Genomic DNA, 16,202 nt, shown 5'->3' on the forward strand with positions numbered 1-16,202 from the left:
CTCATATGAGTCTTTCCAGGTTTTTCTGGGATCATCCTGTTTGTCATTTCCTATAGCATAATACCATTCCACTACAATCATATACCATCACAGATTCTTCAATCATTCCTCAATTGATAGATATTCCCTTGATTCCCAATTTTTAGCCACTACAAAGAGTTGCTATAAATATTTTTATACAATTTTCCCCCTTCTCTTTTCATGATTTACTATTGTTAACTATTTCCCTCCATCCTATTCCCTTCCCCATGATATTTACTATATTATCTATCTTCTTTTACTCTATCCTTCTTCAAAAGGGATTTGTTTCTCTCTGTCCCCTCCCCCAATCTGTACTCCCTTCTTTGCCCTTCTCTTTTATCTCCTTCCCCTCCTATTATCCTGTAGGGTTGGATACATTACCTACCCAATTGAGTGTTTATGTTATTCCCTCTTTGAGCCAATTCTGATTGAGATTGAGGTATTTGAGTCAATTCTGCTGAGTGTTAGGCTCATTTACTTCCCAGGACTAAATAAATTACTCCACCAATCAGGTGTGTGTGTTGTGTGTGTGTGTGTGTGTGTGTGTTGTGTGTGTGTGTGTGTGTGTTAATCCCTCCTTGAGACACTCTGATAAGATCAAGGTCTTTGATTTTATTCAGGTGAGTGTAAAATTCATTTACCTGCCCCTGCTCCTCCCACCATCTCTTCCTATGTTAATGGATTGAGAGATTTGCTCCAAAATATTGAACAAGATATAGTGTTTTATGAAAAGCAAATAGGACAGTGATGAGTCTGAAGATCATTTGATATTGGAAACCAGTTGAAGAAAAGAGAGTATTTAGCTTGGGCATAATAATACTTGGTGGGATTGGTTGAGGGGAGGACTGGGACATGGTAGTTGTTTTCAAGGATTTGACAGGTATTGTAAGGATTCCTGTTTCCTCTACTTGGGCTACAAAAGGCAGAACAGGAGCAATTGGGAAGATGCAGTGAGTTAAATTTAAGCTTCATGTAAGAAAAATATTTATTTTGAATTAGAGTTATTAAAATATGTAATGTAACTGATTGGAGGTGTAGTGGGTTTTCTTTCATTAGAGGTTTTAAAATATGATGTAGAAGTGATTCTTGTTCAGCAGATAGCCTAGTTTAGATGACTGCTGAGGTCCCTTTCCATCTATGATATTTTATGGTTCTGTTAAGTATTATAAATATTCTACAATCATTTTGTACATACTTCAGATGAAGAACATCAAACAGCTAATTGTTGATTATTTGACACAATATGTATTCTGTCTATAAATAGACTAGACAATCAATCACATGTATCTAATTATTTGTGTTTACAATTCAAATAGCACTTTTAAGACTAAACTTGGAGGGGCAGCTAGATGGCGCAGTGGATAGAGCACCGGCCCTGGAGTCAGGAGTACCTGAGTTCAAATCCGGCCTTAGACACTTAATACTTAACTAGCTGTGTGACCTTGGGCAAGTCACTTAACCCCAATTGCCTCACTAAAAAAAAAAAAATGACCTAAGACTAAACTTGGAGTCTTAGAGTTCCCATCCCCTACTCTCCTTAAACTAGTCACACATAAAATTCTGTTCATTCCTGCTTCTCAAAGACTGGTATATTCATGTTTTTTTTTATTTGATTGTTTTTTACCTTAACCATTATTCAGTTCATTGTTCATTGCAGAAAAATAAGACTATTAGATAAAATAGTCCCAAAAAGGATAGGATGATTTACAGTTAAAGTATAAAGCTTCATCATAATTTTATTTCATATTTTGCCAGTGTACACTATATCACTGATCAATCTGTAATTACTCTAAGAGTAGAATAACTCAGCATGTGGTCTTCATAAATATTTCTTGTGTTATTTTGTTTTTCACCATTTAACACAATATCTGACAGTCATTAAAATATATCATTCTATCATTCCTTAAACAAAACCAAAAGCAAAGCAATGAAACATACACTATTAAACATGAATGTTAATGTTTATGAAAAAGAGCAACTTTATACTGGATAGTTTAATGATGGAAAAAAGTAGATGTCAGCTTTACATATTTGTCACTCTTCATTCTATATACAAAAAGGACAGTATAAAAGAAGATAATAGGCCTGCAGTCAAGACAGTGCTTCTCTTTTAATGAAGTAGAAACTCCATAATAAAATAAATAACACATGACTTTATCCCTATAACTGAATGCCAAGTGTTTCATGTGAGAAATAAATTTCCTTTATAAATCTTATGAACCTTCAAATTTCATTTTCTTTGTGAATTTTCACATATACATACATACACATGAATCAATTTGTCCAAAATGAAGATTTGCACATTACAAAACACAACCTATTTTAAATCATAATTATTCTGTTGTGTATAAACTATTATGTCCTTAGATAGCATTACAAATATTTATGAAAAACAGAATGTACTTCTTATCGATCAAATAATACTTTAGCAAGTTGGAAATCAATGCTTTCTTGCAGATAAGATGGGGGTAGAAGTTTCCAATGCAAGTGTATTCAGAAATCTGATGTTCAAATAATATTTTTATTTATCAAAACCAGTTTTAGGAATATGATAAAAATTACAGAACTGACAATTCAAAATTGTACTGTCATCAACATATATAACAGGATAAACTGTCCTTCATATATCTGATTCTGGACATTGCTTATTCTTTCCATTCAAATATACATTTTATTCTACATTTAATACCCAATACATTTTGCTTCTAGGGAAGATTATTCTCTGGCAACCTATACTTTTTCTCATCATTTTGGTAGAGGGCTCCTTCATTCCTCATGACATGGCTATGCAAGTCTCAGCAATGGAATCTGATTCAAATTAACTTCTGAGTTGCAACTCCTGTGCCTAAGATTACAGTGGATTTGATTTTGATTCAAAGTAGTTTTTCTTCAGATTCAAAAGTGAATTTGCTAAATCACCTCCTGTCCCACATATTCTTCAATTTTTTGACAATGACAACATCTGTTCCCATGTGCTATATATGAAGCTACAAAGCTGGCATCATCTCCAACAGGATGTGGCTGCTCCCTGGGTCACCAGAGCAGAGCAGGTAGCAGAAGCTATGATCTCACTAGGGCTTCTGTGGGTGCCCATACTGGAAGACTGGCACATTCTTGTTGGCCTATTCCATTTCATTGCCAAATGCATAACCCAGGGCCACATTGCTTCATTCCTAGATTATTCTAATAGTTTCCTAGTTGGTTTTCTTAATCCACTTTCTATTTTTCCAAACCATCCTTTACATCCTTCTCAGAATAGTCTTTTGAAGATACTGTTTTCATTGCATCCCTCTACTGCATAAAAGCCTCAAATGAATTCTATTTGAAAATTAAGTTTTAGAACCAAGTCTAGTTTTCTCTAATCCGCATTAAAGACTTGTTCATAATCAGACCTCAGCCTATTTCCAAATGTCTACCATCCATCCACAAAAATGCTTTTATCTAAGATAACTATTATCATTATTTCCCAAACCCTCCATCCTCATGAACAATTTTATTCCTGTGATGTTGTCCATCTGCACTGCTCTTAGGATCTCATGAAAACTAATTCAGACAACTAATTCCTGTCCTTTTTTGGGCAGATGAGGAAATTGCAATGTAAAGAAATTAGATGACTTGATGAAAGTCACACAAGTAATAAGTGGCATACCCAGGAATCTAAATCCAGCCCATCTGACTTAAAATCTGGCTTGCTTTGCACTGAATCTTCTTTTTCTACATCTTATCCTATTTTTCCCTTCATTTAGGCCAAGCTGAAGTTCTCCTTCCTCAAAGTTCTTCCACTTAGCCCATTTAAGCATTTATTAAATGCTATGCTCTGTTCTGCTGCAGAGTAAAAATGTTAGCACTAAAAGGGTATCTAGTTACCAGATAGTCCAGTTCCATCACTAAAAACTTAGATTTGTAGTTAAACTGACTTGCTTAGTACCCCACAGTTGACTCTTGAACACAGGTCTTTGCATCCCTTATATTCATCTTGATGCTATATCATATCATGCCACATTTGTTATTTTAGTGTTTTATCTGTGTGTGTGTGCACGTATGAGGGAAATAGAGTCCCCTTTCTCATTTTAAGTTCCAACTAAAATCCTACATTCTAAAGAAGACTTTCCCGGTCGCTCTTAAATTTAGTGCATTCCCTGTACTAATTAGTACAGCTACATAGTTCAGTGGATAGAGTTCAGGGGTTCAAATCAGGAAGATTCAACTTCCTGAGTTCAATTCTGGCCGGTAACACTTAACCCTGTCACTTAACCCTGTTTGCCTCAGTTCCTCATCTATAAAAATGAGGTGAAGAAAGAAATGGCAAATCATTCTGGTATGTCTGTCAAGAAAACCCCAAATGGAGTCACAGAGAGTTGGATGTAAATGAAAAATTACTCAACAACAATAATTTACTTTGTATCTATCTTTTTTGTATATATTTGACTAATGATTGTCTCTCCCGTTAGATTGTAAGCTTTTTGAGTACAGGGAGTGCTTGCCATTTTTTTGTATCCCAATAATTAGCACTGTGCCTGGTACATAGTAGGTCTTTAATAAATGCAGCTTAATTGATTGATTAATTGATTGTATGTGTCCTTATTTCCCCATTTATAGTGTAAAGTCCTTAAGGATTCCTAGGTTACATATCTCACTGGCTTGACAAATGGTGGTACCTTCCATTGTGTCTTATACCTCTTTTGTATTTTTGTGAGACCTAGCCCCAGTTCTTTATTCATTGATTGATTGATTGATAGATTGATTGATTCATTTGTTTATTCATTCATTCATTCATCTATCTATTATCTATCTAACCTATTTATTTATTTGTCTATCTATGCATCCATTTATTTATTTGTTTGTTAGTTAGGGCAATGAGGGTTAAGTGACTTACCCAGGGTCACACAGCTAGTAAGTGACTGGGACCAGATTTTAACTGGGGCCCTCCTGAATCCAGGGACTGTACTTTAACCCTGTGCCAACTAGCTGTCCTGCCCCAGTTCTTTAGATAGAATAGTAGCTCAATAAGAACATGTTCATGTCAATTGAGTTAATTTCATTTCAAAACATTTATTAATCACCTACTATGTACAAATTCAGAGGTAATTTACACAGACTTTCACCTAACATCTGAAGAATCATTTATTTATAAGTTAAATTATTGCATTATTTCTCTCTCAACTTTTTAAACTGCATATAAGTATTGTACATGTGGGTGTTTATATATGTACCTATAATTATGTCTCCATGTGTGTATGCACACATGAATGCATGCATACATGCATAAATACACACATACATGTCAGTGTGTGTGTGTACACACACAACTACATCCACAAATGCCATGATCTTTGTTCTTATGTTTCTTACAATGCTCATCAACTGTCTGATTCTATATAGGATTTGGAGATTGTTGTCACACAGAAACAGATGATATGTTACTGACCTAAAGGTATTACTATACCTACATTTTAGACTTTTAATAAACAAGACTTAGTACCAAATTAGATAAATACTATAATCAGCATAATAGAAAGTAAATGGGAGACTTTCCAATTATGAAATTAAATAAAACAGATCATCTAGATAACCAAGCCAGATTAATTAGACCAAAAACATGTAGTTTGGGGCTTGAGTGATTAGGCTTGGTTATCAAGTAAAGATCTGTATGAATTGTCTTAATAGAATAAAGGAATGACTCATGGCTCAATAGAAGGTGAATTCTTCTTTACCCTATTCCCTAATCCACATTATGAAATTTTCATTTTTATTTTCACCATGGGGACAGCTTGAGTTAATGATGTTGCAACTGCACTGAGATCTCATAACATGCAATTAGAAGGATTGAATTCCATTTGCTATTTATGTAATAAAGACATCTAGAGATTGAGTGACTTATCCTTCCAATATGCTTTGATAGAACAGTTTTTTTTCTCTTGAACAACCTTGTTAATAAAATGATATATTCTAACAGAATGAAATGTTGTATGTGTTACTATTGTACTTTGCCATCTATCACTTCATCCAATAACTCAGATTCAGACATCTGTTCCATTGCAAATGCAATATAATGTTTTTCATATTTTCAACATTTGCTACAAAAAATTGATAGCCATTAAAGTAAACATGGGAGCAAAACAACAGGTGTTGACATTTTCAATCTTTAGCAGAATCAGAGATAAAAATATCCTTTGTGTATTTTGACTTTATTGGCTTAGATTGGAAGCTGGGCTTTGCATAAATAAATTCACACTTGTGTCATTGATAAATCAGGAAAGTAATTCATAGAATCATAGCAGTAAATCTGAAAGGGACCCATAAGACATTATTCTTCAAAATCAACATTTTCAAAAGGAGGAAACTGAGGCAGAGAGAGAGGTTAAGTGATTTGTTCCTGATCCCACAGGTTAGGCAACAGAGACAGGCTGTGAACCCTGGTGACTCCAAAGCTAGTGACTTTTCTTCAGTATCATATTGCTTTTTAATATCACTTATTGAAAAATTTTCACATTCTATCTTCTGAATCCACTTGTCCGTGATCATTTTTACTATGGCATCTGTTCCATACCAGATATTATGGATTGTTTATTTGTTACTGCACCTTAAACCATTACATCTGCAGTATTTCTAAGCCTCTTCTGCCCTTCTACACAAATAAACTCTTTTTGAAAAAAATATAAAAGTATTTTATTATTTTCCAGTTACATGTAAGGATAGTGTCCAACATTTGTTTTCTTAGGATTTTTAGTTCCAAATTTTTCTCCCACCGTCATTTCCCTACACTCTCCCCAAGACAGAAGGCAATCTGATATAGGTTATATATGTACAATCACATTAAACATATTCCTGCATTAGTCATATTGTGAAAGAAGAATCAGAGCACAAGGGAAAAATGTCAAAAAAGAAGGAAAAAACAGCCCAAAAGTAGAACCAGTATGTCTCAATCTGCATTCAGAATCCACAGTTGTTGGTTTTTTTGTTTTGTTTTTATTTTTTTTTGTTGTTGTTCTTTGAAATTGTTTTGGATCATTGAACTGCTGAGAAGAGCCAAGTCTATCACAGCTGATCATCACACAATGTTGCTGATACTGTGTACAATGTTCTCTTTGTTCTGCTCCTCTCATTCAGCATCAGTTCATGTAATTCATTCCTGTTTTCTCTGAAATCCTCCTGCTCATTGTTTCTTTTTTTGTTTGTTTGTTTTGTTTTGTTTTGTTTTGCTGGGCAATGAGGGTTAAGTGACTTGCCCAGGGTCACACAGCTAGTGTCAAGTGTCTGAGGCTGGATTTAAACACAGGTCCTCCTGAATCCAGGGCCAGTGCTTTATCCACTGCACCATCTAGCTGCCCTACTAGTGGTTTCTTTTTTTTTTTCCATTACATGTAAAGATAGTTCTCAACTTTTGTTTATACGAACTTTCAAATTTCAGATTTTTCTCCCTCCCTCCCACCTTACCCCCTCCCCTAGACATCAGGTAATCTGATATAGGTTTTATATATATATATATATATATATATATATATATATATAACATTAAACATATTTCTGCAATAGTCATGTTATAAGAGAAAAATAAGAGCAATAAGGAAAAACCTAAAAATATAAAAACAGCACCCAAAACAAAAAGAAGTAGTATGGTTCATTCAGCATCTATACTCCACTTTTCTTTTTTTTTTCCTGGATTTGGAGATCCTCCTCCATCCTGAGTTCCCTGGAACCCTTCTGTACCGTTGTATTGGTGGGAAGAATATAGTCCATCACAGTAGGTCAACACTCAATGTTGATGATATTGTGTACAATATTCTTCTGATTCTGCTCATCTCATTCATCATCAGTCCATGAAAGACCCTCCAGGTTTATCTGAACTTCTCTTGTTCATCATTTCTTATAGCACAATAGTATTCCATTACATTCATATACCACAACTTGTCCAGCCATTCCCCAATTGATGGGAATCCCCTCAAATTCCAATTGCTTGCCATAACATAAAGAGCAGCTATAAATATCTTTGTACATGTGGGTCCTTCTCCCCTTTCCATGATCTCTTTGGGAAAAAGACCTAATAGTGGTATTGCTGGTTCAAAGGGTATTCAGAGCTTTACAGCGCTTTGGGCATAGTTCCAAATTGCTCTCCAGAATGGTTGGATCAGTTCACAGCTCCACCAACAATGCATTAGTGTTCCAATTTTTCCACAGCTTCTCCAACATTTATTATTTTCCTTTTTAGTCATTTTAGCCAATCTAATAGGTGTTAGGTGGTACCTCAGAGTTGTTTTAATTTGTATCTCTCTAATCATTAGTGATTTAGAGCATTTTTTCCTTTGGGGATAGATAGCTTGCTCTGGTTTCTTCATCAGAAAACTGCCTGTTCATACATATCCTTTGACCATTTCTCAATTGGGGAATGACTTGGATTTTTATAAATTGGATTTAATTCCCTATGTATTTTAGAAATGAGGCCTTCAGTTTCTATATTCCACTTGTTGATTCTGTCTTTACCTAAATCTTGTATCTGATATAAAAATCTTTTAAAAATTTTATGAGGCACCTATCAGATTGGCTGATGAGACCAAAAAGGAAAATAATAAATGTTGGAGAAGGTGTGGAAAAATTGGAACACTAATGCATTGTTGGTGGAGTTCTAAACTGATGCCAACCATGCTGGAAAGCAATTTGGAACTATGCCCAAAGGGTTATGGGGCTGTGCATATCCGTTGGCACAGTAATACCACTACTAGTTCTGTATCCCAAAGAGATCATAGAAAAGGGAAAAAGACCCCCATGTACAAAAATATTTATAATAGCCCTCTGTGTGGTGGCAAAGAATTGGAAATCAAAGGAATGCCAATCAATTGGGGAATAACTAAACAAGTTGTGGTATATTAATATAATGGAATATTATTGTGCTATAAGAAATAATGAGCAGGCAGATTTCAGAAAAACCTGGAAAGACTTAAGTGGAGTTATACTGAGAATTGAGCAGAACCAGACATTGTACAGAGTAACAGCAACATTGTGTGATGATCAACTGTGATAGACTTGGCTCTTCTCAGCAGTGCAATTAACCAAGACATTTCCAAAGAATTTATGATAGAAAATGTTCTCCACATCTAGAAAAAAGAACTATGGATTCTGAATGCAGATTGAACCATCCTCTTTTTACTCTTTTCTTCTGTTTCCCTTATTTTTTGAGGTTTTTCCCTTTTGTTCTGATTCTTCTTTCATAACATGACCAATGCAGAAATATGTTTAATGTGATTGTACATATATAGCCTGCTTCAGATTGCTTCATGTCTTGGGGAGGGGGAAAGGAAGGGAGGGTAGGAGGAAAATTTGGATCTAAAAATCTTATGAAAACAAATGTTGAAAACTAATTTTACATGTAACTGGAAAATAATAAAATGCTTTTATGATAAAAAAAGAAAAGAAAAGAAAATTACGAGGACCCAACTTAAAAAAAAAAAGAAATGAGGCCTTTATCAGAAGTACTGGCCATAAAAATTGTTTCCCAGCTTTCTGCCTCCCTTCTAATTTTGGATGCATTGCTTCTGTTTGTACAAAAACTTTTTAATTTAATGTAATCAAAATCATACATTTTGCATTTCATAATATTCTCTATCTCTTGTTTGGTCACAAACTTTTTTCCTTTCCAGAGATCTGAAAGGTAGACTATTCCTTTCTCTCCTAATTTTCCTATGGTATCACCTCTTATGTCTAAATCATGTATCCATTTTGACCTTATTTGAGTACAAGATGTAAGATGTTGGTCTATGCCTAATTTCTGCCATACTATCTTCCAGTTTTCCCAGCAGTTTTTGTCAAATACTGAGTTCCTATCCCAGTAGCTGGAGTCTTTGGGTTTATCAAACACTACATTACTAGTGTCATTTACTACTGTATTTCCTGTGTCTAGCCTATTCCATTGATCCTCCACTCTATTTCTTAGAGAGTAGCAGATAATTCTTTTTTTTTTTTGGTGAGGCAATTAGGGTTAAGTGACTTGCCCAGGGTCACACAGCTAGTAAATATCAAGTGTCTGAGGCCGGATTTGTACTCAGGTCCTCCTGAATCCAGGGCCAGTGCTTAATCCACTGCGCCACCTACCTGCCCCCATACCAGATAGTTTTGAGGACTGCCGCTTTATAGTAAAGCTCCAGGTTTAGTATAGCTAACCCACCTTCCTGTGCATTTTTTTTCATATTTCCCTAGATATTCTTGATTTTTTGTTTTTCCAGATTAATTTTGTTATTATTTTTTGTAGCTCTATAAAATAATTTTTACGTAGTCTGATTGGTATGGCACTGAATAAGTAAATTAGTTTAGGTAGTATTGTCATTTTTACTATATTATCTCTGCCTATCCATGAGCAATTTATATCCTTCTAATTATTTAGATCTGATTTGATTTGTGTGAAGAGTGTTTGGTAATTGTGCTCACAGAGTTCCGGGTTTGTCTTGACAAATAGATTCCCAAGTATTTTATAGTATCTACTGTCACTTTAAATGGAACTTCTCTTACTATCTCTTGCTGCTGAGATTTTTTGGTTATGTATAGAAATGCTGAGGATTTATGTGGATTTATTTTATATCCTGCTACTTTGCTAAAGTTGTTAATTGTTTCAAGTAATTTTTGAGTTGATTCTCTAGGATTCTCTAAGTAAACCATCATATCATCTGCAAAGAATGATAGTTTTGTTTCCTCCTTGCCTATTCTAATTCCTTTAATTCCTTTTTCTTCTATGATTGCTAGAGGTAACATTTCTAGGACAATATTAAATAATAGGGGTGATAATGGACATCCCTGTTTCAACCCTACTCTTATTGGGAAGGTCTCTAATTTATCTCCATTGCATATAATGCTTGCTGATGGTTTTAGGTAGATACTGTTTATTATTTTAAGGAAAGCTCCACCTATTCCTAAGCTCTCTAGTGTTTTTATAAGGAATGGGTGTTGTATTTTGTCAAAAGCTTTCTCTGCATCTATTGAGCTAATCATATGATTTTGGTTGGTTTTCTTATTGATGTGGTTGATTATGTTAATAGTTTTCCTAATGTTGAACCAGCCCTGCATTCCTGGTATAAATCCCACCTGGTCAAAGTGTATTATCCTGGTGATCACTTGCTGTAATCTCCTTGCTAATATCTTATTTAAGATTTTGGCATCAATATTCATTAGGGAAATCAGTCTATAATTTTCTTTCTCTGTTTTTGCTTTGCCTGGTTTTGGTATCACTACCATATTTGTGTCATAAAATGAATTTGGTAGAACTCCTTCTTCACCTATTTTTCCAAATAATTTGTATAATATTGGAATTAATTGTTCTTTAAATGTTCAGTAGAATTCACCTGTAAACCCATCTGGCCCTGGGGATTTTTTCTTAGGGATCCATTAATGGCTTGTTCAATTTTTTTTCTAATAAGGGTTTAAGGATTTTATTTCCTCTTCAGTTAACCTGGGCAGTTTGTATTTTTGTAGATATTCATCCATTTCATTTAGATTGTCAGATTTGTTGGCATACAGTTGGGCAAAATGATTCCTAATTATTGATTTAATTTCCACTTCATTGGTGGTAACATCAACCTTTTCATTTTTGATTCTGGTAATTTGGTTTTCTTCTTTCTTTTTTAAATCAAATTAAACAATATTTTATCTATTTTATTGTTTTTTTCATAAAACCAGCTCTTATTTTTATTGATTAATTCTATATTTTTCTTGCTTTCAGTCTTATTAATTTCTCCTTTAATTTTCAGGATCTCTAGTTTAGTATCTAATTGGGGATTTCTAATTTGTTCTTTTTCTAGCTTTTTAAGTTGCATGCCCAATTCATTAATCTCCTCTTTCTCTTTTTTATTCATGTAAGCATTTAGAGCTATAAATTTTCCCTAAGCACTGCTTTGGCTGCATGCCATAGATTTTGATATGTTGTCTCATTATTGTCATTGTGTTGGATAAAGTTATTGATTGTTTCTATGATTTGTTGTTTGACCCATTCATTCTTTAGAATGAAATTCTTTAGTTTCCAATTGATTTTCATTCTACTTTTCCATTACTCCTTCTTGTATCATAATCTGAGAAGAATGCATTTACTATTTCTGCCTTTCTACATTTGACTATGATGTTTTTGTGCGCTAATACATGGTCAATTTTTGAAAATGTGCCATGTGCTGCTGAGAAAAAGGTATATTCTGTTCTATCCCCATTCAATTTTCTCCAGACATCTATCATGTATAACTTTTCTAGTAATCTCTTTTACCTCTTTCACTTCTTATTTATTTTTCGGCTAGATTTATCTAATTCTGAGAGGGGAAGATTCAGATCCTCCACTAGTATCATATTACTATCTAATTCCTCTTGTAACTCATTTAACTTCTCCTCCAAGAATTTGGATGCAATACCACTTGGCGCATACATATTTAATATTGATATTACTTTATCATCTATAGTACCTTTTAGCAAGATGTAGTTTCCTTCCTTATCTCTTTTAATGAGATCTATTTTTGCCTGTGCTTTGTCTAAGGATTGCTTCCCCTGCTATTTTTTACTTTAGCTGAAGCACAATATATTCAGCTCCAGCCTTTTACCTTTACTCTGTGTTTATCTCTCTGCTTCAAATGTGTTTCTTGTAAACAGAATATTGTAGGATTCTGGTTTTTAATCCACTCTGCAATTCACTTCTGTTTTATAGCAGAATTCATCCCATTCACATTCACAATTATTATTACTGTCTATTCCCCTCCATTCTATTTACCCCCTTTGTACTTTTCCCCCTTCTTTCACCCTATTCTTCCTCACTGTCATTTTGTTTCTTACCCCTGCCTCCCACAATCTGCCCTCCCTTTTTATCATCTCAGTCACTTTTCTTTACCCTTTTCTCCTTGCTTTTGTCCTCCCTTCTCTCAGTCCCCCCCTTTCCCTTCCCCTTTTACTTCCCTTAAGAATGAGCTAAGTTTCTTGTTCCCAATGAACGTATATGTTATTCCCTCTTTGAATCAAATCTAATGAGAGTAGGGTTGAAACAATGTTCACCCCTCCTTTCTTTCCCTCTATTGTAATAGGTGTTTTTTTCACCTCTTCATATGATGTAATTCACCCCATTCCACCTCCCCTTTCCTCTTCTCCCCATAGACTGCCTTTTTAACCCCTTAATTTTCTTTGTATCATCACATCAAAGACAATTTATGTTTATACCCTCTGTGTAAAGTCCTTCTCTCTCCCCAAATACATTTACAATTCTTAAGAGTTATGAGTGTTATCTTCCCATGTAGGGATGTAAACAGTTTAACCTAATTGAGTAACTTTTTTCCCCCTCTGTTTACCTTTTTAAACTTCTCTTGAGTCTTGTATGTTAAGATCGAATTTTCTATTCAGTTCTGGTCTTTTCATCAGGGAACATTGAAAGTCCCCAATGTCATTGAATGTCCTTCTTTTCCCCTGAAAGAGAATGCTCAGTTTTGCTGAGTAATAGACTCTCACCTGCAATCCAATCTCCTTTGATTTCCTGAATATCATATTCCAAGCCTTGCAGTCCTTTATTGTTGAAGCTGCTAGGTCCTGAGCAATCCTGACTGTAGCTCCATGATATTTAAATTACTTCTTTCTGGCTGCTTGGAGTATTTTCTCCTTCACCTGATAATTCTGGAATTTGGCTACAATATTCCTTGGGGTTTTCCTTTTGGGCTCTATTTCAGGAGTTGATCAGTGGATTTTTTCAATGATGATTTTATCCTCTGATTCTATAATATCAGGGCAGTTCTCCTCTATAATTTCCTGGAATATGCTGTCTAGATTCTTTTTCTGATCATGGCTTTCAGGCAGTCCAATGATTCTCAGATTGTCTCTCCTGGATCTGTTTTCCAGATCAGTTGTCTTTCCATTGATGTATTTCAAATTTTCTTCTATTTTTTCATTCTTTTGATTCTGCTTGACTGATTCCTGGTGTCTCATGGATTCCTTATCTTCCAACTGTCCAATTCTAATTTATAAGGCATTGTTTTCTTCCATGAGATTATGTACCTTTTTTTCCATTTGGCCAAGTGAATTTTTTAAGGCATTGTTTTCTTCAGTGAGATTATGCATCTTTTTTTCCATTTGGCCAGATGAATTTTTTAAGGAATTGTTTTCTGCAGTCAATCTTTGTGCTTCCTTTTCCCAGCTGCTGATTCTTTTTTCATAGTTTTCTTGTTTTGCTTTCATTTCTCTCCCCATTTTTTCTTCTACCTCTCTCAATTGATTTTTAAAATCCTTTTTGAGTTCTTCCAGGAAGGCTTTTTGTTCTTGAGTCCAATTCACCTTTCCTCTTGAGGCTTCTCATGTAGGTATTGTCCTCATCTGAGTTTGTGTTTGCCTCTTCCCTGTTGATACAGAAGCTCTCAATGGAGAGGGATCTTTTTTGCTTCTTACTCATTATTGCAGCTTATTTATTTATTTTTTGAGTTGAGGTCTTCTCTGGGGGCACCAGGGACCCTGTTTTGGGCTTCTTGTGCAGGGGTATAGGTGCTGTTTGACTGGCTTTTTATGCTGTTGCCTTTGTAGTGTGTGCAGTTTGCCCCTCTGCACTTCCTGTCTGAGCGCACTAGATCAGTGGGCCTAGTTGCTCCTATCCTGTTCGTGGCCCTCTAGCTGGCAACTTGCTTTCTCAGCTGGTGCAGGTAGGCTTTTCCCCTGTCCTGCTGGGCCACCAGATGTTTGAGCCAGGATCCAGGGGCCTCAGTTGTTCGGCAGTGGCCCACAGCTTCCTGCTGACTTGCCCCGACCCCTTTGGTGCTGGGCTGCTGCCCTGCACTGTGCCTCCCTTTTGCCTGAGTTAGACCAACCTTTCCTGAAGTCTTCTAAATTATCTCTGGTTGGAAGACTGTGTCTCTCTGTCTCTTTGCAGGTTCTGTAGTTTCAGAATCCGTCCAGAGGGTTGATTTAATGTTCTTTTTGAGGGAACAGAAGGAGAGCTCAGGCAGCTTGCTGATTCCTCTCTGCCATCTTGGCTCCGCCCCTAACAGTCTCTTCCCAATTTGTTTATGTTCATAATTTCTTGCAGCACAATAATATTCCATTACATGCATATATTACAACTTGTTTAGCCATTCCCCAATTGATGGGTATTCACTCAATTTCTAATTCTTTGCCACCATGAAGAGTGCTGCTACAAATATTTTTGTGGGTCCTTTCCCCTCTTCTATGATCTCTTTGACATACAGATATTGTAGTAATATTAGTGGGTCAAAATGTATGAACAGTCCCATAGCCCTTTGGGCATAGTTCCAAATTGCTCTCCATAGTGGTTGGATCAGTTCATGGCTCCACCAACATTGCAGTAGTGTTCCAGTTTTTCCATATCTTCTCCAACATTGATTATTTTCATTTTTTGTCATATGAGCCAATCTGATAGGTGTGAGGTGGTATCTGAGAGTTGTTTTAAATTTCGTTTCTCTAATCAATAGTGATTGAGAGCATTTTTTCATATGGCAATAGATAGCTTTGATTTCTTTATCTGAATACTGCCTATTCATATCCTTTGACCATTTCTCAATTGGGGAATGAATTGGATTATTTTTTTTTTCAATGCAACAAACATTTATTTTATTTTTTCCAGTTACATGTAAGGGTAGTTTTCAACATTCATTTTCTTTCTTTCTTTTTTTTTTTTTTTTGGTGAGTCAGTTGTGGTTAAATGACTTTCCCAGTGTCACAAAGCTAGGAAGTGTCAAGTATCTGAGGCTGTATTTGAACTCTGTTCCTCCTGACTCCAGGGCCTCTGCTCAACATTCATTTTCATAAGATTTAGAGTTCCAAATTTTTCCCCTCCCTCCCTTTCTTCCCTGTTCCACAAGACTTCAACCAATGTATGTACAATCCACAAGTGATCTTTTTATCAGCTCTTTCTATGGGAGTGAATAGTATGCCTCGTCATCAGTCCCTTGGGATTGTCTTGGGTCATTGTATTGCTGAAAGTAGTTAAGTCATTCATAATTGTTCATTGAACAATACTGCTGTCACTATGCATAATGTCCTGCCAGTTCTGCTCACATCACTATACATCAGTTCATATGAGTCTTTCTAGGTTTTTCTGGGATCATCTTGTTTGTCATTTTCTATAGCACAATACCATTCCACTGATGACTTGGAGTTCATTACAAATTTTATTTTATTTCCCTATATATTTTAGAAATGAGGCCTTTATCAGAAATACTGGGTGTAAAAATTGT

General features: G+C 35.3%; 1 pseudogene; it reads right to left on the bottom strand.

Moving 5' to 3' along the window:
- Positions 1–2,384: 2,384 nt before the first annotated feature.
- The window catches only part of LOC122747233, a 48,548-nt pseudogene continuing 34,730 nt past the window's right edge, over positions 2,385–16,202 (bottom strand).

The sequence above is a fragment of the Dromiciops gliroides genome, chromosome 3 (assembly GCF_019393635.1).
Source record: "Dromiciops gliroides isolate mDroGli1 chromosome 3, mDroGli1.pri, whole genome shotgun sequence".
NCBI classification, from domain to species: domain Eukaryota; kingdom Metazoa; phylum Chordata; class Mammalia; order Microbiotheria; family Microbiotheriidae; genus Dromiciops; species Dromiciops gliroides.